The sequence below is a fragment of the Pristiophorus japonicus genome, unplaced genomic scaffold, assembly GCF_044704955.1.
Source record: "Pristiophorus japonicus isolate sPriJap1 unplaced genomic scaffold, sPriJap1.hap1 HAP1_SCAFFOLD_35, whole genome shotgun sequence".
NCBI classification, from domain to species: Eukaryota; Metazoa; Chordata; class Chondrichthyes; family Pristiophoridae; genus Pristiophorus; species Pristiophorus japonicus.
In genome coordinates this window covers 2,657,348-2,684,359 of record NW_027253324.1, presented here as the reverse complement: position 1 = coordinate 2,684,359, position 27,012 = coordinate 2,657,348, and the positions used below count along the sequence as shown (strand labels likewise).

At 45.2% G+C, this 27,012-nt stretch overlaps 1 long non-coding RNA gene across 1 annotated transcript; it reads left to right on the top strand.

Moving 5' to 3' along the window:
• Window positions 1-14,683: 14,683 nt before the first annotated feature.
• On the top strand, window positions 14,684-22,906 carry LOC139250112 (uncharacterized). The gene is made up of 3 exons (XR_011591269.1): window positions 14,684-14,766; window positions 15,531-15,614; window positions 22,460-22,906. It is a non-coding gene; the product is annotated as an uncharacterized lncRNA (long non-coding RNA).
• The last annotated feature ends 4,106 nt before the right edge of the window (window positions 22,907-27,012 follow it).

Below are 27,012 nucleotides of genomic sequence, written 5' to 3'. Positions count from 1 at the left end.
GAGACACAACTACGGACATATACCAAATAAATAATTCCAGTACTAGGCAGTGCAATGTTGGCTGTCACACACAATGGATCAGTGAACCGGCTGCCGCTCTGGATTGTCCCGGGCAATGGTCCTGCACTGTTGGGGAGGAGCTGGTTAGCCGAGATGAACTGGAAATGGGGGGATGTGCATGCAATGTCAGCTGTGGAGCAAAGTTCGTGCTCACAAGTCCTACAACAATTTGAGTCACTATTCCAACCTGGCGTCGGGACGTTCATATGTACCAAAGTAGTGATACGCATCACCCCGAACACTAGACCAGTGCATCACAAAGCCAGAGCGGTGCCGTAAGTGATGCGGGAGAAAATTGAGAGCGAATTGGTCCATTTGCTGAGAGAGGGCATCATCTCGCCCGTTGAATTCAGTGACTGGGCGAGCCCCATCGTTCCTGTCCTAAAAGCGGATGGTTCTGTCAGGATCTGTGGCGACTACAAGGCCACTATCAATCGGCTGTCCCTACAAGACCAATACCCGCTCTAGAGAGTGAAGGATCTTTTCGCCACGCTGGCAGGCAGCAAGCTGTTCACCAAGTTGGACCTCACTTCAGCCTATATGACCCAGGAACTGGCCGACGAATCCAAACTACTGACCACCATTACCACGCACAAGGGACTGTTCGTTTACAACAGGTGCCCATTTGGCATTCGATCAGCGGCCGCGATTGTTCAAAGAAACATAGAAAGCCTGCTCAAATCCATTCCTGGAACGATCGTATTCCAGGACGACATCCTCATCACGGGTCGTGACACCGAGGAACAACTCCACAACCTGGAGGAGGTACTATGCCGACTGGACCGGGTAGGCCTGCGACTCAAGAAGTCTAAATGTGTGTTTTTAGTTCCTGAGGTTGAGTCTCTGGGCAGGAGGGTTGCTGCAGATCGGATTCGTCCCACCGAATCCAAAACAGAGGCGATTCGACGAGCACCCAGGCCCGGCAACACATCGGAGTTGCGTTCATTTCTGGGACTTTTGAACTATTGCGGGAATTTTCTGCCGAACTTAAGCACGTTGTTGGAGCCGCTTCACGTGCTCCTGCGTAAGGGTTGTGATTGGTTTTGGGGGGACTGTCAAGAACGGGCTTTCAATCGGGTGCGGAACCTATTTTGTTCAAATAAGTTATTGACCCTGTACGACCCTTGTAAGAAATTGGTTCTGACATGTGATGCATCGTCCTATGGGGTTGGGTGCGTGTTGCAGCAGAGTAATGCTGAGGGACAACTACAACCTGTGGCTTATACTTCCAGGTCGCTCTCTCAAGCAGAACGAGGCTATGTGATGGTTGAGAAGGAGGCACTTGCATGTGTCTATGGTGTAAAAAAAATGCATCAGTACATTTTTGGCAGGAGGTTCGAATTAGAAACGGACCACAAGCCGTTAACATCCCTATTGTCAGACAGCAAGGCTGCCAATGCCAACGTATCAGCCTACATACATCGATGGGCTCTCACGCTGGCTGCTTATGACCACTCCATCCGGCACTGGCCCGGCACTGAAAATTGCGCTGACGCGCTCAGCAGGCTCCCACTGGCCACCACCGAGGGGGCAGCGGAACAAAACGCTGAGTTAGTCATGGCTGTCGATGCCTTTGACAGCGCAGGCGCCCCCATCACAGCCCGCCAGATCAAAATTTGGACAAACAGAGATCCCCTCCTATCCCTGATTCAATAATGTGTCCTGACTGGGGATTGGGCGCCCACACACTGAGTATGCCCCGAGCAGGTCAGACCGTTTCACAGGCGGATGGATGAGCTCTCCATCCAAGCTGACTGCCTATTATGGGGCAGCCGGGTAGTCATGCCCCAGAGGGGCAGGAAAGCGTTCATCAGGGAACTCCACAGCAAGCATCCAGGCATCGTGCTGATGAAGGCCATTGCCCGGTCACATGTTTGGTGGCAGGTAATTGATTCAGACCTGGAATACTGTGTTCACAGGTGCACGACGTGTGCCCAGCTGGATAATGCCCCCAGGGAGGCCCCGCTCAGCCCGTGGCCCTGGCCCACCAGGCCATGGTCACGTATTCATATAGACAACGCGGGCCCGTTCACGGGAAAAAGTTTTCTCATTGTGGTATTTGCGTACTTGAAATGGATCGAATGCATCATTTTGAATTCGTGCACGACATCCACCACTGTGGAGAGTCCACGTGCGGTCTTTGCAACCCCTGGCTTGCCGGACATCCTTGTTAGTGATAATGGCCCATGTTCCACGAGCTACGAATTCCGGGAGTTCATGTCGGGCAATGGCATCAACCATGTCAGGACAGCACTGTTCAAGCCGGCCTCCAATGGCCAGGCGGAACGTGCAGTCCAAATCATTAAACAAGGCATGCTCAAGATTCAAGGACCCTCCCTTCAATGCCGCCTTTCGCGTCTCCTGCTGGCCTATAGGTCCCGACTGCACTCGCTCACGAGGGTCCGCCCACTGAGCTACTTATGAAATGGACACTTAAAACTCGGTTGTCCCTCATTCACCTAGTTCTGACCGACATAGTTGAGGGCAAGCGCCAGTGCCAAAACGAGTACCGTGACCGAAATTCAAGGGGGAGATGTATAAAAATAAATTACCCCGTATTTGTCCTCAATCACGCCATGGGGCCCAAATGGCTTGAGGGTACTGTAATAGACAAAGAGAGGAACAGGGTCATCATGGTTAAACTTAACAATGGGCAGATATGCCGTAAGCATCTGGACCAAGTAAAAAAAAGGTTCAGCATGGACACTGAGGAACCTGAGGAAGATCATGGCATGTTGCCCACACCACCGCCAGTGAACGAGCAACAAGGACATTCAGCAGCATGCACAGTCCCGGCGGTCAGCCCGGACAGGCCGGAATCACACAGGCGACAGACACTCACGCCAAGGCTCAACAACCGGAACCCCAACTGCGGCGCTCCACGAGGGAGCGTAGACCACCTATGATCCTAATAAGACTTTGAGGGGGCGGGGGGAGTGATGTCATGTATGTAACCTCCATGTAACACCACTGCAATACTATGTATACTTAAGCAATGCACACCTTGACCACAGGGGGTGAATATGTGGGAGACACTCCTCACCTGGTCACCCAGGTATATAAAGGGAGGTCCCACGCAGGGTCATCACTTCTTGGTCCTGTGAATAAAGGTTCAGGTCATAGAATGACCTTAATAATAGAATATGCCTCGTGTGGGTTTTGCGCCATTGAGTAAGGACATTACAGTAACTTCCTCAAGCATTACAACTGCATTTGCATTTTCAAATCCTTTAAGTATGGCCTCTTTTGCATCCATTGGCAGTTGTGTCTTCATTCACCTTCATGCACTCGAATTTCCTCCCTAAACCCGTTCATCTGTCCACTGCGCTGTCCTCCTTTAAGATTATATTTAAAACCCACCTCTTTTGGTCACTTCCTCCCAAAATCTGCTTCTTTGGCTTGGTGTGTATTTAATTTTTGATTCTATGCCTGTGAAGTGCATGCAAGTTGTTTTTGCTTTTATAAGATGATTTTTTAGACACCTCCATTCCAGGCTGAAAACCCCACAACTCTCTCTGGTCTTTCCGACACTGGCGATTAGCTCCGTGACTCCTCTCGGCACTGCCTCCATTGCTTGACTGTCCGCTCTTTTACATAAGAACACAAGAAGATAAGAAATAGGAGCAGGAGTAGGCCATACGGCCTCTCGAGCCTGCTCCCCCATTCAATAAGATCATGGCTGATCTGATCATGGACTCAGCTTCACTTCCCTGCTCGCTCCTCATAACCCCTTATCCCGCGGTGCAGGCTCGAAGGGCCGAATGGCCTACTCCTGCACCTATTTTCTATGTTTTCTATGTTTATCGTTTGAGAAACTGTCTATTTCTGTCTTAAACTTATTCAATGTCCCAGCTTCCACTGCTCTCTGAGGCAGCGAATTCCACAGATTTACAACCTCAGAGAAGAAATTTCTCCTTATCTCTGTTTTAAATGGGCGGCCCCTTATTCTAAGACCATGCCCTCTAGTTCTAGTCTCCCCCATCAGTGGAAACCTCCTCTCTGCATCCACCTTGTCAAGCCCCCTCATAACCTTATACGTTTCGAAAAGACCACCTCTCATTCTTCTGAATTCCAATGTGTAGGGACCCAACCTACTCAACTTTTCCTCATAAGTCAGCCCCTTCATCCCCGGAATCAACCTAGTGAACCTTCTCTGAACTGCCTCCAAATCAAGTATATCCTTTCGTAAATATGGAAACCAAAACTGCACGCAGTATTCCAGGTGTGGCCTCACCAATACCCTGTATAGCTGTAGCAAGACTTCCCTGCTTTTATACTCCATCCCCTTTGCAATAAAGTTCTAGATACCATTGGCCTTCCTGATCACTTGCTTTACCTGCATACTATCCTTTTGTGTTTCATGCACAAGTATCCCCAAGTCCCACTGTACTGCAACACTTTGCAATCTTTCTCCATTTAAATAATAACTTGCTCTTTGATTTTTTTATGTATTAACAGCATAACTCCCAGCCAATAGCAAAATACACACTGTGCTGTAGGATGCCGCTATTAAATGAAAGATTTACCCCTGCTGGCCCAGCCATCACTGAATAAATTAAGCTTCCACAACAGCCGACTGGAAATGTTTTGAAATTGCCCATATCTAACACAGGTGATGAATTTTTGGGGCGAATGGAGAGGAAAATCATTCTCAAACCCTTTGGCCGATCAGAAAATTTCTATCTAAGTCAATAATTTATTCTTAGAAGAGTATCTTCTGCATCTTGTACTGTTTCCTCTTGTATATCAATGAAACTAGTCTATTTCCATCTCCTGAGCCTGTTCTCTAATCAAAACACAGCCAATAAGCCAACTCTCTCTCCTAATTGTATCTACTACTTCTAGTCATCAATCTTAGTATGGATAGCCACTTTGTACTGTACTCTACCGACAGATGTGAACATTTTCATTGGGAAACCAATTGTATTCAACAGACGTCAATGAATATCATCTATACATTAATTAAACATGACATCACAGCACAGAGCACGTGATAAATGGCAGTTGTACCATTTTATCTTGAAGAATGATAATATAAACAGCGTAGGAACAAAATAGATTGGACCTCCAGTGTTCTGTGTCATGTAGTAGTAGGATGATAGTTAGAAACAAATGAACATTTATATAGTGTCTAACCAAATCTTTCAAATGTATCTCAAAACACTTCACATACAATAACTTTGAAGTGCATGTGCCATTGCTATATCGAATAAATGCAGCAACTATTTTGCACATAGTAATTTCTTTGGTTGTGTTGGCTAAGGGAAGAATGTTGGTTATGACCTTAGAAAAACTCCCTGCTCTTTTCTGAATATTGCCATTGGATCTTTAACTGCCACCAGAAAAGGCATTGGTTTAACATCTCTTGTGACAAGCAGGCAGATGGATAGCTTGCAGACACATAGACAGCTGGATTGATAAGCAGGCAGAGACAGATAAGGAGACAAACAGAAAGATGGGCAGAGAGGCTGGCACATCGATAGATAGACATAAATAAATGGATAGACGTTGAAACAGTTGATGGACACAGTTAGATAGCCAGATAGCTAGATAATTAGATAGATAGATAGTTAGATAGATAGATAGACAGACAGATAGATAGGTCGATAGATAGACAGATAGATAGATATACAGTAGATGGGCACAGACAGACAGATAGTGAGTGATGCTGTGGTTTGATAGATACACTGATAGACAGACAGATAGATAGATAGACAGATAGATAGAGAGAGAGTGATAGACAGACAGATAGAGATACACGCATAGACAAACATATGGATATAGATAGATATAGATCGATTGACTGACCGATAAATAGATCGACAGACAGACAGGTGCATAGATAGATAGAGAGAGAGATAGAGAGAGAGTGATAGACAGACAGATAGAGAGATAGATAGAGAGAGTGATAGACAGACAGATAGATAGAGATACACTGACAGACAGACAGACTGGTGGGTAGATAGATAGAGAGAGAGAGAGATAGACAGACAGATAGAGATACACGCATAGACAAACATATGGATATAGATCGATATAGATTGATTGACTGACCAATAAATAGATCGACAGACAGACAGGTGGATAGATAGATAGAGAGTGATAGACAGACAGAGAGATAGATAGATAGAGAGAGAGAGTGATAGACAGACAGATAGAGAGTCAGACAGATAGAGAGATAGATAGAGAGATAGAGAGAGAGAGAGTGATAGACAGACAGATAGACAGAGATACACTGATAGACAACTCTTTAGGGGGGGGAACAAATAAACATTAGATCGAGTGCCCCCCGATATGGGGGATACTCCAAACACTATTAACTGCCCTCTTTTTTTGTTCTGTTTTTTGTTTTTTTTGGGGGGGGGTTTGTGCTTTTTTGGGGGGCATTAAAACCGTATAATTTACAAGTGCCCCCTATAAAAGGGGAGGGGGAGACTAAAACCGGCAAATAAAACAAATTAAACTTTAAAACATATAAAATCAAATTAAAATTTGGTTGCCGGGGGTAACGATGCACTCCAGTCCCTCCGGTGCCCACCTCTCGCGGAAGGCCGCGAGCGTACCGGTGGACACCGCGTGCTCCATCTCCAGGGACACCCTGGCCCAGATGTAAGCGCGGAAGAGAGGCAGGCAGTCAGGCTGAACGACCCCCTCGACCGCCCGCTGCCTGGACCGGCTGATGGCCCCCTTGACCGTGCCCAGGAGCAGTCCCACGAGGAGGCGCTCGGACCTACCCGCTCCCCTCCGCACAGGGTGCCCAAAGATCAGGAGTGTGGGACTGAAGTGCAGCCAGAATTTCAGGAGCAGCCCCTTTAAATAATTGAAACATAGAAACATAGAAAATAGGTGCAGGAGTAGGCCATTCGCCTGCACCGCCATTCAATGAGTTCATGGCTGAACATGCAACTTCAGTACCCCATTCCTGCTTTCACACCATACCCCTTGATCCCCCTAGTAGTATGGACTTCATCTAACTCCTTTTTGAATATATTTAGTGAATTGGCCTCAACAACTTTCTGTGGTAGAGAATTCCCAGGTTCACCACTCTCTGGGTGAAGAAGTTTCTCCTCATCTCGGCCCTAAATGGCTTACCCCTTATCCTTAGACTGTGACCCCTGGTTCTGGACTTCCCCAACATTGGGAACATTCTTCCTGCATCTAACCTGTAGACATCCGTCAGAATGTTGTTCTGATTGTTTTCTGGTGACACTGGGCCGGGGCTCATCGTATTGGGCGAGCCGAGGCTCACCCTATTGGGCCAGCAAAGGCTCACACTATTGGGCCATCTCAGGCTCACCCTATTGGGCCAGCACAGGCTCATGCTATTGATCCAGCCGGGTCTCACCCTATTGCGCCAGCCTAGGCTCAGCCTTTTGGGCCAGCCCAGGCTCACCCTATTGGATCAGCACATGCTCATGCTATTGGCCAGCCGGGTCTCACCCTATTGGGCCAGCCCGACTGATCCTATTGGGCCAGCCCGGGCTCAGACTTTTGGGCCAGCCCAGGCTCACCCTATTGGGTCAGCACAGGCTGATACGATTGGGTCAGCCGGGGCTCAGCCTATTGGGCCAGCCCAGTCTCGTCCTATCGTGCCAGCACAGACTCATGCTATTGGGGCAGCCTAGGTTCACCCTGTTGGAACAGCCCGGTCTCACCCTATTCGACCAGCACAGTCTCACCTATTGTGGTGGTACAAAAGGGCCAGTGACCAGCAGAGAAAATTAATAGCTGATTGATTTTATTCTCATTCTGCGCACAGTGGGTGCAGGTCTGAACCCAAACATGTAAGGTCGAAATGATGAACATCATCGGCCTTTGAATGTCGAAGGATCAATATCTGTCTGTTCTGTCTGTGGGAAAATATTTCAAACATCAGTGTGACTGGAAAAGCACACACACGTCCAAGTGAGAGTCTTCCAGTGCACTGACTGTGGAAAGAGCTTAAACCAGTTGCACAGCCTGGAAAAACATTGCACCATTCATAGCGGGGAGAAACTACACGTGATCTGTGTGTGGAGGAGGCTTCAACTGATTGTCCAACCTGGAGAGACAAAGGACACCTGCATCATGGAGAAACCGTGGGAATGTGTAGAATGTGGAAAGGGATTCAGTTCCCAGTCTGATCAAGAAATTTATTGTCGCAGTCACACCAAAGAGAGGCCATTCAACTGCTCTGTGTGTGGGCAGTGATTCACTCAGTCATCTGAATTGCGAGTTCACAAGTGACTGCAGGGGTTATGTTCTACTGTTATTACTACTGTTTATCACATCCTGACTGAATCGTGTTCGTTGTCTCAGTTGGGATTTGTTTCTGCTGAGATTACTAACCCCGAAAACTGGGATGGAGTTTAATATTTTGATATTTCAAATAATACAATGTGTCGATATTTCACATATCCATGATAAGAGGAGACTAATTGATATCCTGTTACATTTGGTCCTTTTTTCCTTTCTAATTTTAGATTGTTTTAGTTCTCTGAACTTTGGTTACTCTCAGGGACAAGTCTCAGTTCCTTATACCTTCCAGTATGCCTCTCTTTGCCTTGGTGTCCAGAGTAGGGATAGCTATCACGCCTGGGATCACTAAACACAAAAAAAGTCTGTTAATCCCTTTCAGCTACAGGACTTATTGCGTTCCTGGCAGTATTTCTCTCGCCTTCAATGTGTGAATAGAGCATCGTGCAAATCTGGTTTCAATTGAAATTTGAATCCACCCAGTAAATGTATTTAAAGAAAAAATGTACAGGTAAACCCATCACATCAAGTAACTGTCAAAGGTTTACAGTCAACAAGATGAACAAGTAAAAACATCACGGCCCAATAACCCAGCTCTATATTCACAGGAGAAAGTCTGTTATCTAATTCCTCGAATGTCAGTTGGTGAGATGAGAGAGTGAATCTCTTTCCACATTCAGCTGGTAAACGGTATCTCCCTGATATGTTTCCACCCAACGCGCATCTGCACCCATTCCCACTGTCCCCACATTTACAGTGTTCAGTCAGCTGGGCACACGAGTCTCACAGGCTAGACGATTGCTTGAAGGTGCATCCACACACAGAACATGTGTCCTGTTTCTCACCGCTGTGATTGGTGTTTTTCCAAAGGCTGATGAAAAGGTGATCCTGATTAATCCGGTGAATCTCTCAAATCTTGAGGTGATGTTTGGTTTCAGTTTCCCAGCTGTAGACGCTCCCTTTCTAATACCCTGCAAATGGCGGTTACAAACGTTATTACTTTAAGTACAGGATAGGAATTTCCACTGAGATAGGCATCAGAGTCGAGTCCAATCCCGCACTCTAATGACATCCACACTCTTCCCAGTTGAGGTCATTTCCCAGTTGAGGCCATTGGATCAGTATTAAGAGCAGGGGCACTGGCTAATTTTTAAACATATTTTGCCCACTGGTACCGAGGACAATTATAACCCCTGAACTGCTGCCTTGGCTGAGATCAAATAACAGCCCAGATCAAGGATCGAACTTGGGAACTTCCCAGTCAGTATTGCAGAGTGTTCTAAAATTTGGGAGCTTGGGGGAGGGTTAGAAATTAATATTTTGAAACACATTTTACTCCAGCTTTAAACAAAACCTTCGTCACACTGCACAATTCTGAAGTCTTTCCAAATTCAAGTCAAATGGATCATCACAAAGATGAGATATTTTAGAAAGGAGCAAATCACTGAAGTAGACAGCTTTACAATCACTGCACAGTACAGAAGGGAACGACTGTTAATGGGAGCTCGGTTTGTGAAGTCCTCCGACACTCCGAGATAAACTGGAATGTTCCTTTAAGTATAAATAGGCAGACAATAGGGAGTCCCAGTAACTTTAAATATCCGTCCATTCCCTCAGGTGTGGGAGGAGCAACAGCGCGCGGAATCTTTATATCACCGGAGAAAGTCTGTTATCTGTGTCCTCGAATGTTCGTTGGTGAGATGATGGTTAGCTGGCGGAATCACACAGCAATCAGCGCCGGTTGGGCTCCCGCAGGGTCCTGAAGCCCGAACAAAATTATCGCATCAGGTTAAGCACAACAACTGAAAAGTGCACACACAAAGTCTTGTGTGTGTGTGTGTGTGTGTAAATAAAACACAACATTCTTAATGTTTGCTAGTGTATCCTACATAGATAAGCTATTATCTTCGCCAGTTATTTTCCAGCATTTTATTTCCTTTTATTTACAATGTAATTGCAGAGTATTTAATCACTTTACCATTTATTGATGACTCATTGTCTTGAGTGCTCTCGTTTAGAAATTGATGTATCAATGACCATTCCGTTACCAAGGTGACCATCTGTCTGCAGCATTCAGTGGGAAAGGGGATTAAATCTCAGCGAGGGAAATGAGCAGCGACCCACCAGTCTCTGTGTTTTATTGTCCAGTGATCACCTCACCATCACACAGAAGCTCCTCAGATTTACCTCCAGTGTGGATGACTTGTGTAAGTGATGTTTAAAATTAAATTGTTGAGGTAAAAATTGATTTGGGTGAGGGCGTTTTGGAGAGTAGCGTTGAAAGAGGAGTTGGGATGAGGGTTTTAGAGAAAGGGGGTGATAGAGGAGTTGGGGTGAGGGGTTTGGTGAGTAGGGTTGCAAGATGAGTTGGGGAGGGGGAGTTGGAGAGTAGGAGTGAAAATGATGGATGAGTGAGTGGGATTTATTGTCCATTAATTGCCTCTGTTAAACTATGATGGGGTTTATCTTTCCTTTAAAATGTTTTGTATGGTGTGTTTCACTGAAGTTAGACGTGGGGCTGCAGTTCCTTGCAGGCACTGGGCAGTTTCTGGTGAAACAATGTGGGCCGTGTTAATTGGGAATAGATTTGTGTGGGATCATTCTGTGCTGAATGCATTGCTGGGCTGCGGGTTTGCCCTCAGTCCCAGTGACGAGGTGCTGTTGATATTAAATCCAGGAACCACTTACATTGTGACTCCAAATTCAGGGACCACTTACATTGTGACTCCAAATCCAGGGACCACTTACATTGTGACTCCAAATCCAGGGGCGACTTACACTGAGGCACCAAATCCAGGGACCAGTTACAATGAGACATCAAATCCACGATGAATTACATCATGACACCAAATTGAGGGATTATTAATACTGTGACATCAAATCCAGGGCCCACTTACACTGAGACTACAACATTACATCGGATATACAGCACAGAAATGGGTCATTCAGATGAATGAGTCCATGCTGGTGTTTATGCTCTGCTCAGGAATTAGAGAGCCTCAGTATGGGGAATGGTCATGCCGGTGAAACCAGCTCTAATTAGGGGGAAATGTGGGTAATGAATAAAGATATGATGGATAAATCAGACTGGTGGGGCATGGTGACAAATTATTGTCAGAAGCCCTTTTCAGGCAGTAAGATGATTAGATGTAACCAGCGCAACAATTGTATCCATCTGATCTTTTCCAAAAATCCCCAAATGTAACGTCACTAATTTATTTTGCTGTGATAACTGTACAGATGTGAAAGAAGGGAGGAAATGAGGCTTGCAGGAAAGAAGGTTCCTTGAATGAACACATTGTGAGGCTGTTTAGTGACTCGTCTGTGTGAGGTTAAAAACATGAAATGGAAACGGGCACGTCCAGTGACACTTGTATTGCCAATAGTGCTTTCTAAGTTAATCACTATATCCTAAGCCAAATATCCTATTGACTATCCCAATCACTAATCCCAATCCCAACAAATAAGCACAAACCACACTCACTAACCCCTAAACCTACATTTAAAGCAGCCGAAGGCTAAGAAGATAAGAAATAAGAGCAGACGTAGGCCATCTGGCCCCTTGAGTCCACTCTGCCATTCAATAAGATCATGGCTGATCTAATCTTGGCCTCAATTCCACTTCCCTGCCCTCTCCCCATAAACCTTGACTCCGCTATCTTTCAAAAATCAGTCTATCTGCCACTTAAATATATTCAATGATCCAACCTCCTTTGCTCTCTGGTGCAGAGAATTTCAAATATTCACGATCCTCAGAGAAGGGCGACCCCTAATGCTCAGACTTTGCCACCATGCTCTAGATTCCTCTCACAAGATGAAACAGAGATCAGTGGGGAAGCTGAAGAGCTGATAAAGGAAGTGTTTAAACAATTATTTTGCTGCAAAAAATACTGCAAGGTATGTTTGTAACAAGTAATTGTAATCAACTAACCCATCAACATTAGCAAAGACAATTACAAATGCTTGTAACTTGAGACACGCTGGTTCATTCCATGACAACCACAAGCCGTACACTCAAACGTAACAAGTTTGGGATTTGATTTGGGAAAAGATGAACTGCGTGAGAAGTGAATCAATCCAGAGTAAGAAAAGGCCCAAAATGGAAGGGAAGGAAACATTAATTAGTCTCTTATTCTGGAGAAATGAAATATTGGACACACGATGTTTGAAACAATATTTATACAGAACATAAATCTCCAGCTCAGGTACAGGGTTATTCAGAGCAGCAGAAACAAAGTCTAAGTGCCAGAATGAACATGGTTCAGTGGCCAATGGGAGCCCAGTATATCCTGTCCCATTGACTGAAGTGGTCTTGGGTATTTACCCAGCATCTCCCGCGATGGAGAATGTGCCGAGCCCAGACAACAGGGGTCCAGTGCGCAGGCGCGCGACCTGGCTGTATTTGGAGCATGCGCGGTGCTTGTAATGGCGGAGCGGCTCTGGTGAAATGTGCTCCGCAAAGCACCTCCATCTCCGCGGGGCGGAATTGAGTCATGGACCAGCGGGTAGCCGGGGAGGCTTCACAAACAACTGGTGCCCGCCGGAAGCCCGGAATAATAACCCGGAATATCGGCGACTGCAGCCTCGAGGCTTTCTCCCGGTCAAAGGCCCGGGGTAACGGCGACCATCTTTGTACAGGAAGGCAGGGTCAGTCCTCCGCCATCTTGGATCAGTGAGCAGCAAAGCGCATGCGCGGCCATCTTGGTAAAGTAACAGCTGAGTTATTTTATTCTCGACACCTCGGATATCTCTCATTGTTCTGAACTCCATAGTGTATCGTCCCAATCTTCTCAACCTGTCCTCATCAGAGAACCCCCTCCTCATCGGAATCAACCTCTGAACAGCCTCCAATGTAAGTATATCCTTCCTTAAATACACAGTATTCCAGGTGTGGTCTCACCAATACCCTGCACACTTGTAGCAGGACTTCTCTTTTTTTCATTCTATCCCCTATACAATAAAGGACAACATTACATTTGCCTTCCTGACTACCTGAACCTGCAGACTAACTTTTTGTGTTTTATGCACAAACACCCTCAGGTCTCTCTGTCCTTTAGCACTTTGCAATTTTTCTCCATTTAAATTATAATTTGCTTTTCTATTATTTCTGCCAACATGGATAACCTCACCTTTTCCCATAGTATACTCCCTCTGACAAATTTTTGCCCACTCAGTTACACTGTCTATATCCCTTTGCAGATTTTTTGTGTCCTCAATTTGCTTTCTCACCCATCTTTGTATCATCAGCAAACTTGGCTACATTACACTCGGTCCTTCTTCCAAGTCATTAATATAGATTGTAAATAGTTGAGGACCCAGCACGGATACCTGCGGCACCTCACTGATGATCATTTGCCAACTGGAAAAAGACCAATTTATCCCGACTCTCTGTTTTCTGTTTGTCAATCAAATCTCTATCTATGCTAATGTACTGCCCCCAACCTGATGAGATTTTATCTTGTGCAGTAATCTCTTATGTGGCACTTTATCAAATGCCTTCTGGAAATCCAAATACACCACATCCACTGGTTCCGCCTTATCCACCCTGGTCATTACATTCTCAAAGAATTCCAGCAAATTTGTCAAACATGATTTCCCTTTCATAAAGCCATACTGACTCTGCTTGATTGAATCATGCTTTTCCAAATGTCCCGCTACTGCTTCCTTAATAATGCACTACAGCATTTTCCCAATAACAGATGTTAGGCTAACTAGTCTATAGTTTCATGCTTTTTGTCTGCCTCCTTTTTTAGAGAGAGGCGTTGCATTTGCAGTTTTCCAATCTGTTGGGACTGCCCCAGAATCCAGGGAATTTTGGTAGATTACAACTAATGTGTCCACTATCTCTGCAGCCACTTCTCTTATGACCCTACGATGTAAACCATCAGGGCAAGGTGACTTGTCTGCCTTTAGTCCCATTATTTTACCGAGTACTACTTCATTATGAATAGTTATTGAATTAATTTTTTCCCTCACTATAGCCCATTGATTATCCACTTCGGTATTACTCTCAGTGACCGAGTGTTTTACTCTAATTAAACTGATCTCGGACTGTTTCTGTCAGATATTAACTCCTGCACGGTCCCAGCAAACAATCCCACTCCCTCGTCCCTCCGATGTTGCTGCAGGATTGCTTTGTGAAGACGGTCTCATGGAGAGAAACATCCTGCACGGAATGATCCCAAATTGATCATCTCCAAGGAACAAGGCTTGCAGCTTAAATCATTCTCTGTCCTTTCCCCCCAGACCCAGTTCCATATTCTGATAAAAGTAAATTGGGAAAAGTGCACTTTGGTTTTGAAAGATTGAATTATTGCAGAGATCTGCGCATGCGCGGTTCAGCACCGCCCCCTGTGTCAATTTCCAGTGAGCACCCTCCCCTCCCCCAGCCCTGCCTGTGATCGCCATTCACTCAGTGAGCGGAAGAAGATGGTTTTAAACAGCCAGGAATGGAGACATCGCGGCCCCGGGGTAAGGCAGTGAGCAGCAGCCTCCTTAAAGCTGCGCCGTGCTTTGAGAACGGGTCCGCAGATCGGCTCAGAGATCGGCACTGAGTCCGGGGGGAGTTCAGGGAGTGTCAGCGGCTGTGTGCAAGAGGCAGAGTGGACCAAGAATCAGTGTCTGTGAGTGGGGGAAGGGAGAGTCCATTCTCGCGCTGTGTGTGGATAGTGTGTGTCCAGGGTAAGGGACACAGAATGGGCAGAATCTGCTATTTACAATCTGCTGCTTTCTCTCTCCAAACCAGTCATGAACGTTCCTGTTTTAGTTCCCTCGGGGGCTGTGTGTAAGGGGCAGAGTGGATCAGGAACTAATTCAGGGACATGGTGTGAGTGGGGGAAAGGGGAGGCCATTCTCGGGCTTTGTGTGAACAGTGTAAGGTAGCAGAGAAAGTAAATCATCTCGGTCTTTCAAATCATTGCTGCTTTCTTTCCCCAAATCAGTAGTGAATGTTCCTGATTCAGTTCCAATCTAACCGTGTCTGTTGTTCTTGGATAGTGAGCAGTGGAAACACAGCCTGACAGTGAGGATGTGGGGAATTTCACAAAGTGCATCTTTTGCAGGCACCAGGAGAGGAGTGTGGGAGAAGATATTTTAAAGACTAGTTATATTGTTTCGGTGAGCTGAGTTCTCCAGAACCATGTTGCTGGTGGTCGAGAGATACATTGTTGCTCCCTCATATTCTCCCCCGCATCCACCTCTTAGAACTAATAATGTTCTCGAATTATTATTCTCAGAGCAAAATCTTCAGCCAGAACAAATGTGAGCTTTCCTCCACCCGGAACACAAGGAACAGTGCAGGCAGCTCCTTCTCACACACAGTAAGTAGATTATCACTCACAGTGTGCAGAGACACATAACCGGCCTCAATCCTGTTGTCACAAGCAGCAGAAGCTGTCAGTTCCACAGTGATCCGAAGTGGCAGAGTTACATTGCGAATCTTACAGCCACATGGAGTAGTATAAACACATGCTGTTTCACCATTGAAACAGATCACACTGACAGGTACATTAAACAAACACACTTGCCAGAAACTGGCAGGTAGTGAATAAAAGACAATCATCTATCGGAAAAAATGTCCAATAGAACGTATAAACCACACTCGCATATCAGAAGCTGATGGGTACAGAGCAAAAGCCATATTCATGTTTCAGAATCTGACGGATTCAGTATTTAAACCCCCCGAACATACCAGAAGATGACAGGTGCAGAATAAACCCCACATTCTTGTACCACAGACTGACAGATACAGTATACAACACACACACACATATATGAAAGTGACAGTAACAGAATAAAATCCCCACTTGCATATCGGAGAGTGACAGGTAAAGTGTAAATCCCATATGCACATATCGGAAATCTGAAAGGCAGTAAGTAAAATTGTTACTTGCATCGCAGAAACTGATAGGGACAGATCAAAACCCACAACCACACATCAGAAAAAATGACATGGAGAAGGCAAAATCTTCACTCACATATCAGAGAAATACAGGTTACTAGTAAAATTGATTCTCATGTTCACACACCAGAGACTGGCAAATACAGAGTAAATTCCACATTCACATAGCAGGAACTGACAGGTATAGTCTAAAACACACAATCAAGTAGCAGGAACAAATAGGTACAATCTAACATAACAGAAACTGAGATGCACAGATTAAACCTCAACACACGCCAAAACCTGACAGTTACAGAAAAATATACACACTTGCATATCAGAGACTGAGTGGTACAGTATAAAACCCACACTCACATATCAGAGGCTGACATATTACAATCCATTTTCCCATAACATAAATTGACATACAGTGACATGCCCAGACTCTCAAATCAGTAATTGACAGGTACAGGGTAAAGACCTCTCTTTCATTCCAGAAACTGACATGGACAAAGGAAAGTCCACTCATAATTAAGCAGAAACTGGCAGGTATAGAGTGAGGCCCACAATCACATGTCAGAACGTCACAGGTACAGAATAAAACCCAGGCACCCATAACAGAAATGCAGAGATACAGAGAAAGGCCCACACTCATAGCAGAGACAGATAGATGCAGAGTGAAACTCAGACTCATTTACCAGAGACCGACCGAGTCAGCATAAACACTCACCTCCATAACACAAATTGACAGTTAAAAAGTAAAACGAATACTCTATCAGGAATTGGTGGTACACAGTAAAACAATACTAATATACTGGAGAATGACGGGTCTGGAGTAGAGCTCACATTCACATAAGAGATGGACAGATACAGCGCAAAATACACATCACACACCAAGAATGGAAAGCAACATAGAAAATAGGTGCAGGAGCAGGATATTTGGCCCTTCGAGCCTGCACCGCCATTCAATATGATCATGGTTGATCATGCAACTTCAATACCCCACTCCCGCTTTCTCTCCCTATCCCTTGATCCCCTTAGCTTTAAGGGCCACATCTAACTCCCTCTTGAGTATGTCCAACGAACTGGACTCCACAACTTTCTGTGGCAGAGAATTGCATAGGTTTACCACTCTCTGGGTGAAAAAGTTTCTCCTCATTTCAGTCCGGTATGGCTTGCCCCTTATCCTTAGACTGTGATCCCTGATTCTGGACTTCCCCAACATCAGGAACATTCTTCCTGCATCTAACGTGTCCAGTCCTGTCATAATTTTATATGTTTCTATGAGATACCCTCTCATTCTTCTAAATTCCAGTGAGTGTAAGCCTAGCCGATCCAGTTTTCTTCATATGTCAGTCCTGCCATCCCGGAAATTAGTCTGGTGAACCTTCGCTGCAGTCCCTCAATAGCAAGCACGTCCTTGCTCAGAATAAGAGACCAAAACTGTACACAATACTCAAGGTGTGGTCTCACCAAGGCCCTCTACAACTGCAGTAAGACCTCCCTGCTCCTACACTCAAATCCCCTCGCTATGAAGGCCTTCATGCCAGTTGCTTTCTTTACTGCCTGCTGTACCTGCATGCCTACCTTCAGTGAATTGATGTACCATGACACCCAGATCTCTTTGCACCTCCCATTTTACTAATCTATCACCATTCTGATAATCTGCCTTCCTGTTTTTGCCACCAAAGTGGATAACCTCAATTTATCCACATTATACTGCATCTGCCATGCATTTGCCATTCACCTAACGTGTCCAAGTTACCCTGCAGCCTCTTAGCATCCTACTCACAGCTCACACTGCCACCCAGCTTAGTATCATCTGCAATCTTGGAGATATTACCTTCTATTCCATCATCTAAATCATTAATATATATTGTAAATATATGGGATCCCAGCACTGAACCTTGCGGCACCCCACTAGTCACTGCCTGCCATTCTGAAAAAGACCCGTTTATTCCTACTCTTTGCTTCCTGTCTGAAAACCGGTTCTCTATCCACGTCAATACATTACCCCCAATACATTGTGCTTTCATTTTGCACAATAATCTCTTGTGTGGGACCTTGTCGAAAGGTTTTTGAAATTCCAAATACACCACATCCACTGGTTCTCCCTTATCCACTCTACTAGTTACATCCTCAAAAAACACTCGAAGATTTGTCAAGCATGATTTCCCTTTCATAAATCCAAGCTGACTTGGACCAATCCTGCCACTGCTTTCCAAATGATCTGCTATTACATCTTTAATAATTGATTCCAGCATTTTCCCCACCACCGATGTCAGGCTATAATTCCCTGTTTTCTTTCCCCGTCCTTTTTTTTTAAAGTGGGGTTACATTAGCTACCCTCCAATCTATAGATACTGGTCCATAGTCCATGGAATTCTGGAAAATGAACACCAATGCATCTACCATTTCTAGGGCCACTTCTTTAACTACTCTGGGATACCGACTATCAGTCCCTGGGGATTTATTGGCCTTCAGTCCCATCAGTTTCCCTCCAACCATTTCCTGACTAATAAGGATATCCCTCAGTTCCTCCTTCCCCTAGATCCTCGGGAGGTTATTTGTGTCTTCCTTAGTTACGACAGAACCAAAGTATTAGTTCAATTGGTCTGCCATTTGCTTGTTCCCCATTATGAATTCACCTGATTCTGACTTCCAAGGGACCACATTTGTCTTCATTAATCTTTTTCTCTTCACATATCTATAGACGCTTTTGCAGTCAGTTTTTAATGTTCCCTCCAAGCATACTCTCATAGTCTATTTTCCCTCTCCTAATTAGACATTTAGTCCTCCTCTGCTGAATTCTAAATTTCTCCCAGTCCTCAGGTTTGCTGCTTCTTCAGGCCAATTTATATGCCTCTTCCTTGGATTTAACACTATCCCTAATTTCTCTTGTTAGCCACGATTGAGCCACCTTTTCGGTTTTATTTTTATGCCAGACAGGGATGTACAGTAGTTATAATTCATCCATGTGATCTTTAAATGTCTGCCATTGCCTATCCACCGTCAACCCTTTAAGTATCATTCGCCAGTTTATCCCAGCCAAATCACGTCTCATACCACTGAAGTTTCCTTTAAGTTCAGGACCCTAGTCTCTGAATTAACTGTGTCGCTCTCCAGCTTAATGAAGAATTCTACCATATTATGGTCACTTTTCCCCAAGGGGCCACGCGTGACCAGATTGCTAATTAATCCTCTCTCGTTGCACAAGGCCTAGCCTAGGATGGCCGGCGCTCCAGTTGGTTCCTCGACATATTGGTCTAGAAAACCATCCCTTATACACTCCAGAAAATGCTCCTCCACAGTATTGCTACAAGTTTGGTTAGCACAATCAATATCTAGGTTATGGTCACCCATGATAACTGCTGTACCCTTATTGCACGCGTCACTAATTTCCTGTTTGATGCCATCACCAACCTCCCTACTACTGTTTGGTGGTCTGTACACAACCCCAACGAACGTATTCTGCCCTTTGGTGTTTCGCAGCTCTACCCATGTAGATTCCACATCATCCTAGCCAATGTCCTTCCTTACTATTGCATTAACTTTCTCTTTAACCATTAACACTTCCCCACCTCCTTTTCCTTTCTGGCTATCCTTTCTGAATATTGAATACCACAGAATGTAGTGTTCCCAGCCTTGGTTATCTTGGAGCCATGTCTCTGTAATCCCAATTACATCATATCCGTTAACAGCTATCTGTGCAGTTAATTCGTCCAACTTATTACGAATGCTTCTCGCTTTGAGACTCAGAGCTTTCAGGCTTTTGTTTTTTAAACACTCTTTGTCCTTTTAGAATTATATTGTAATGTGGCCCTTTTTGATACAGAATGAAACACACATGCAATTAACAGAAATTGACAGGTACAGGATAAAATCCACCTCTCGTATCAGAAACTAACATGCAGAGTAAAACCCTCATCCACATACCAGAGATGGACAGCTACAGAGGCAAATCCACACTCCCATACCAGACACCCACTATATAAGAAAATAAGAACAAAAGAAATGGGAGCAGGAGTGGGCATACGGCCCCTCGAGCCTGCTCCACCAATTAATACGATCTTGGCTGATCCGATCATGGACTCAGGACCACTTCCCTGCCCGCACCCCATAACCCCTTATTCCATTATCAGTTAAGACAATGTCTATCTCTGTCTTAAATATATTCAATGTCGCAGCTTCCACAGGTCTCTGAGGCAGCGAATTCCACAGCTTTATAACGCTATGAGAGAAGAAATTACTCCTCACCTCAGTTTTAAATGGGGGGCCCCTTATTCTAAGATTATGCCCCCTAGTTCTAGTCTCCCCGATCAGTGAAAACATCCTCTCTGCTACCACCTTGTCAAGCCCCCTTGTTATCTGATACGTTTCGATAAATCACCTCTCATTCGTTCTTCTGAATTCAATAAGTAGAGGCCCAACCTCCTCAATCTTTTCTCATAAGTCAACCCCTCATCTCCGGAATCAACCCAGTGAACCTTCTCTCAACTTCCTGCAAAGCAAGTATATACTTTCATTAATGTGGAAACCAAAACTGCACGTAATATTCCAGGTGTCGCCTCACCAATAACTTGTATAACTGTAGCAAGACTTCCCTGCTTTTATACTCCAGCCCCTTTGCAATAAAGGCCAAGATTAAGTTGGCCTTCCTAATCACCTGCTGTACCTGCATACTAACCTTTTGTGTTTCATGCACAAGTACCCCCAACTCCTGCTGTACTGCAGCACTTTGCAATCTTTCTCCATTTAAATAATAACTTGCTCTTTGATTTTTTTTCTGCCATAATGTATGACCTCACACTTTCCAACATTATACTCCATCTGCCAAATTTTTGCCCACTCACTTAGCCTGTCTATGTCCTTTTACAGATTATGTGTGTTCTCCTCACACATTGCTTTTCCTCCCATCTTTATATCGGCAGCAAACTTGGCTACGTTACAGTCGGTCCCTTCTTCCTAGTCGTTAATATAGATTGTAAATAGTTGGGGTCCCAGCACTGATTCCTGCGGCACACCACTAGTTACTGATTGCCAACACAAGAATGAACATTTATCCCCACTCTCTGTTTTCTGTTAGTTAGCCAATCCTCTATCCATGCTTATATATTATCCCCAGCCCCGTGAACTTTTATCTTGTGCAGTAACCTTTTATGTGGCACCTTGTCAAATGCCTTCTGGGAGTCCAAATACACCACACCCACTTTATCCACCCTGTTCATTACATGCTCAAAAAATTCCAGCAAATGTGTCAAACTTAACTTCCCCTTCATAAATGCATGCTGACTGCCTGACCGAATTATGCTTTTCCAAATGTCGTGCTACTGCTTCTTTAAGAATGAATTCTTCAACATTTTCCCAACCACAGATGTTAGGCGAACTGGTCTATAGTTTCCTGCTTTTTTTCTGCCTCATTTTTAACCGAGTGTGGCTCTCAGTCCCAGGGCAATACCGAGTTCGGCTCTCAGTCCCCGGGCAACACCGAGTGCGGCTCTCAGTCCCCGGGCAACACCGAGTATGGTTCTCAGGCCCCGGGGAACACCGAGTGCGGCTCTCGGTCCCCGGGCAACACCGAGTGCGGCTCTCGGTCCCCGGGCAACGCCGAGTGCGGCTCTCGGGACCCGGGCAACACCGAGTGCGGCTCTCGGGACCCGAGCAACACCGAGCGCGGCTCTCGGGCCCCGGGCAACACCGAGTGCGGCTCTCGGGCCCCGGGCAACACCGAGTGCGGCTTTCCGTCCCCGGGCAACACCGAGCGTGGCTCTCAGGCCCCGGGCAACACCGAGTGCGGCTCTCGGGCCCTGAGTCAGAGCCACTGGGCCCGGCACCAGCAACCCCTGAGGCAGCACCTCCCCCACACCAGGAAAACAACAACTGACATTTATACAGCAGGCCCAGCAATTCCCAGCCGCTCTGTATCAGGTGGGCGCTGGATGTGGAAGTCACTCACTGGCCTCCTGGGTGGGTCTGTTTGTTACATCAGTTTGAGCTGGATGGAGAGGGGGATAAGCTGCTGGGTTTCACCCCCAGTACTTCTGGGCCCAGTGGGAACAACAATTTCCCATGTGGGCCTGTCGAGGGAGGTGTGTTCCCTTCCCTGAAGGACAGTACTGACCCAGATGTGTTTTTACGACAATCCGGCAGCTTTCATGGTCACTTTTTTCTAGTGCCGGCCCAACAAGTGACCAGATTCATTAAGCTCAATTTCACAATCTGCCTTTGTGTTTTTGTGGGTTCTCTCTCACACTCCCTTTTTCCTGTTTGAAATTCATTTTACAGCGTGTTAAAAGGGGAGGATTTGTCACTGGAAGCTCAAACCAAACATCACCTCAAGATCTGACAGTCACTCGCTACATCGCGACTGGAATATCATCAGCTTTTGACCATGGAGGCAGAAGGCACCGTTCACAGTGAGGAGAAATGGTACACGTGCTCTGTGTGTGGACAAGGCTTCAGCCGATCGTCCAAACTGGAGAGACACAAGTTCAGTCACACTGGGGAGAAACCGGGTAAATGTGGGGATTGTGGCAGACGTTTCAACTCCCAGTCCCAGCTGGAAACACATCGGCGAGGTCACACTGAGGAGAGGCCGTTCACCTGCTCCGACTGTGGGAAGGGATTCACTGTGTCATCCGACCTGCGGACACACCAGCGAGTTCATACTGGGGAGAGGCCGTTCACCTGCTCCGACAGTGGGAAGGGATTCACTCATTCATCCGACCTGCGGACACACCAGCGAGTTCACACTGGGGAGAGGCCGTTCACCTGCTCCGACAGTGGGAAGGGATTCACTCATTCATCCGACCTGCGGACACACCAGCGAGTTCACACTGGGGAGAGGCCGTTCACCTGCTCTGACCGTGGGAAGGGTTTCACTCTGTCATACCACCTGCTGACACAGCAGCGAGTTCACGCTGTGGAGCGACCATTCCCCTGCTCTGAATGTGGAAAGAGATTCACTTGCTTATCCGAACTACTGATACACCTGCGAATTCACACTGGGGAGAGGCCGTTCACCTGCTCCGAATGTGGGATGGGATTCACGACCTCATCCAACCTGCTGAGCCACCAGCGAGTTCACAAGTGACTGCAGGGGTTCGAATCTGCTATTAATAGAAACATAGAAACATAGAAAATAGGAGCAGGAGTAGGCCATTCGGCCCTTCTAGCCTGCACCGCCATTCAATGAGTTCATAGCTGAACATGCAACTTCAATACCCCATTTCTGATTTCTCGCCATACCCCTTGATCCCCCTAGTCGTAAGGACTTCATCTAACTCCTTTTTGAATATGTTTATTGAATTGGCCTTAACAACTTTCTGTCGTAGAGAAGTCCACAGGTTCACCACTCTCTGGGTGAAGAAGTTCCTCCTCATCTCGGTTTAAAATGGCTTACACCTTAAACTTAGACTGTGTCCCCTGGTTCTGGACTTCCCCAACATTGGGAACATTCCTCCTGCATCCAACCTGTCTAACCCATCAGAACATTAAACGTTTCTATGAGGTCCCTTCTCATTCTTCAGAACTCCAGTGAATACAAGCCTAATTGATCCAGTCTTTCTTGATAGGTCAGTCCCGCCATCCCGGGAATCAGTCTGGTGAACCTTCGCTGCACTCCCTCAGTAGCAAGAATGTCCTTCCTCAGGTTAGGAGACCAAAACTGTACACAATACTCCAGGTGTGGTCTCACCAAGGGCCTGTACAACTGTAGAAACACCTCCCTGCCCCTGTACTCAAATCGCCGCGCTATGAAGGCCAACATGCCATTTTCTTTCTTAACCGCCTGCTGTACCTGCATGCCAACCTTCAATGACCGATGTACCATGACACCCAGGTCTCTTTGCACCTCCCCTTTTCCTAATCTGTTACCATTCAGATAATAGTCTGTCTCTCTGTTTTTACCACCAAAGTGGATAACCTCACATTTATCCACATTATACTTCATCTGCCATGCATTTGCCCACTCACCTAACCTATCCATATCGCTCTGCAGCCTCATAGCATCCTCCTCGCAGCTCACACTGCCACCCAAGTTAGTGTCATCCGCAAATTTGGAGATACAACATTTAATCCCCTCGTCTAAACCATTAATGTACACTGTAAACAGCTGGGGCCCCAGCAAAGAACCTTGCGATATCCCACGAGTCACTGCCTGCCATTCTGAAAAGTCCCTATTTCCTCCTACTCTTTGCTTCCTGTCTGACAACCAGTTCTCAATCCATGTCAGCACAATGTGAATGTTTAAAAATGTATAGAGACATTGAAGTTGAGAACGTGGAAATTGTATAGGGACATTATAAGCTAACAAAGAATTCATGGAGGAATAGCCATGAAATCTCAGACTCGAGACTGCGAAATGTTGCAACACTAACACATATTGAAACAAAACCCACAGCTTGCAGAAAAACCTCAAGGTCTTATTAAATCATGTTATTAACCTGAAACATTAACAGAAGGTCTTTGTTTAAAATCAGACCATACTTAGGTCGGCGTATGAGTGGACAAAGGGAAAGAGGGATCAAAAGAGATAGGCTGAACTAGGATGTCACTCTAGCCCTATCTTGTTAACTTTTGCCAAAAATGTATAACCATCGTGCCTTTACAATGTAACGTCACTTTGTCCGTAGGAAGTGGGTGCGTTTAAACAGACTTGCATTCCTTCTGTCTGATAAGGTTCCCGATCGGGATTTGCTTTTTAAATAAAAGCTTGCTTTGTTTAAAGCACAAACGGTATTCGTTTCAGTAATTTTGCTGAACCAGATTGAGGTAAAATAATCCACATTTACATTTGGTGTCAGAAGTGGGATCACAACGGACGACTGCCGAAAATTTTCGAATTAAGAGCCAGACGAGCCTTGGACAAGACGAGGGGAAAGTGGCCACTGGAGTCAGTATGATTTCAATACTGCTCCAGTTTCCCCTGGTTTCAAAAGTCTGAGGAAAGTTTAGCCACTCGCTGGTTCTCAGATAGTGTCTGAACGAGTTCCAGGACAATCTGGTGAATACCTTTCAAACTTAGAATAGAGATAGAGGTCGGGAAATTGCGCAGTGACGCAAACCAAGAGGCGACTTGGAAAGATAGGTTAGAATAGGTAAGTCTGCCTGGGTTCAAAGCCCAGAGCCTGCCTGGGTTCGAAGCCCAGTGTCTCTGTGGGTTTGAGGCCCAGTAGATTCGTGCGGCGACACGGAAAGTAGGGATAGTTAGAGCTAAATAGGGATAGATGAACAATCATGGATCCCAAAATTATTAGGAAAGAAAAGAGACTCTTATGAATGCTTGTTTTAAATGAGAAATGCTTGTGTGATTTGTACTGTGTAAAGAAAAAAGCTGGGGAGTTGTGGTTTGTTTTAGCTCCACCCACTTTTTCAAACAGAATGAAAGTTTCTTTTAACACTTGGTAGTGTTGTCCTGTATGTGGGAAGTTTAAGAGTGTGAACCTGATTGAATTACGTATATTCGGATGATAAGTTACGGAGCCAGGAAATGCACAAAGGATAGGTTTGTTGAGTAAAAAAAAAAGAAAAAAATACATGGTCCCGGTGGTTAAAAAACAAAGGATTTGACATGCTCACTTACTTGTTGAAAGAAAACATTCAGAGAAGGCACAGCAAAACAACTGAGATGGATTCAAAAGGATTCAAAAAAAATATTATATTAAATAACACGACCTTGAGGCTGGAACAATTGAGATAACGAAAAGCAGTCCACAGCCTACGTGCCAGACTTCTCTCTATTTATGGAAAAGACAAAAAAAAAGTAGCGTACTAAATAGGTGCTGAAAGAAAAAAAAAATTTCTGAGATTTTAAATTATGAGAAAAATTCCACTGCAGTCTTAAAATAAAATCACTCCTGTCCAGTTGGCAGAAAAACTCCATTAAATTAGGGCTTTCATTGACAGAAGGAGGACATATTAAAAACCGTAGACGTCTTAAAGAAAGAGTTCCACTGGGACCTCTGAGAAATGTATCGATAGACGACTTAGTTAAAATGGCTGGCTTTGTGTTGACCGAGGCTGATGACGAAATTGAATTTCAGTAAACAAATGTGTGGTCTCGTTTTAAATCAATTAAAAATATATATATATCTTTGGCAAGTACTTGAATAAGAAGTTAAAAATTTTTGGAGTTTAATCAAATGCTGCCTTTCCTGATGAAAATATTTTTTTTTCCACATGGTTAAGTGAAGTCACGTAATGACATCAGGTCTTCTTACAAATCTATAAAGGAGTTAACCCTTTCCATTGAAAGCCATTTCATACTGAACATTATCAATTAGTATTTCTTAGTAGAAAAAAGACTCACCTAACAGAGGAATGGTGCGATAGTCAGAATAAAAATAAAAACAGAACTAGCTTATGTAATAATACTTGCCTGATACAATAAAGAAATAGATACTGAAACAAAACAAATTGAAGAGTTAAAAGGCTAAGATAAATAAGTTGAAAGGGATCCACAAACCCAACTTAACCCTGACCTCCGATTTCACGGAGTGACCTCGACATGCACGGATATAATGCAGAATCAAGGGACCTGTGGGCCCTGGTAAAGCAAACCCTGAGCCCAACTGAGCATGCCCGAATTCTAACTCACCTAGGACGGGCTACTCATGATGTATTAGTGGTTGCTCACCCTAACGATGTCCAGGATCGCCTAAACTCTATCTTTATTGCTCTCACCACGACCCTTCAGAAGCCCTTGAGTATGGAGCCGCCTCGGGTGGAAGGACCAAAACCCGACCCAAGGGGATACCAGATGGAACTGCAGTATTGCGTGCAGGGTTGGGTGGATAAACGGGAATACGGTTATATCAAACAGCCAAATGGCCCGTGCC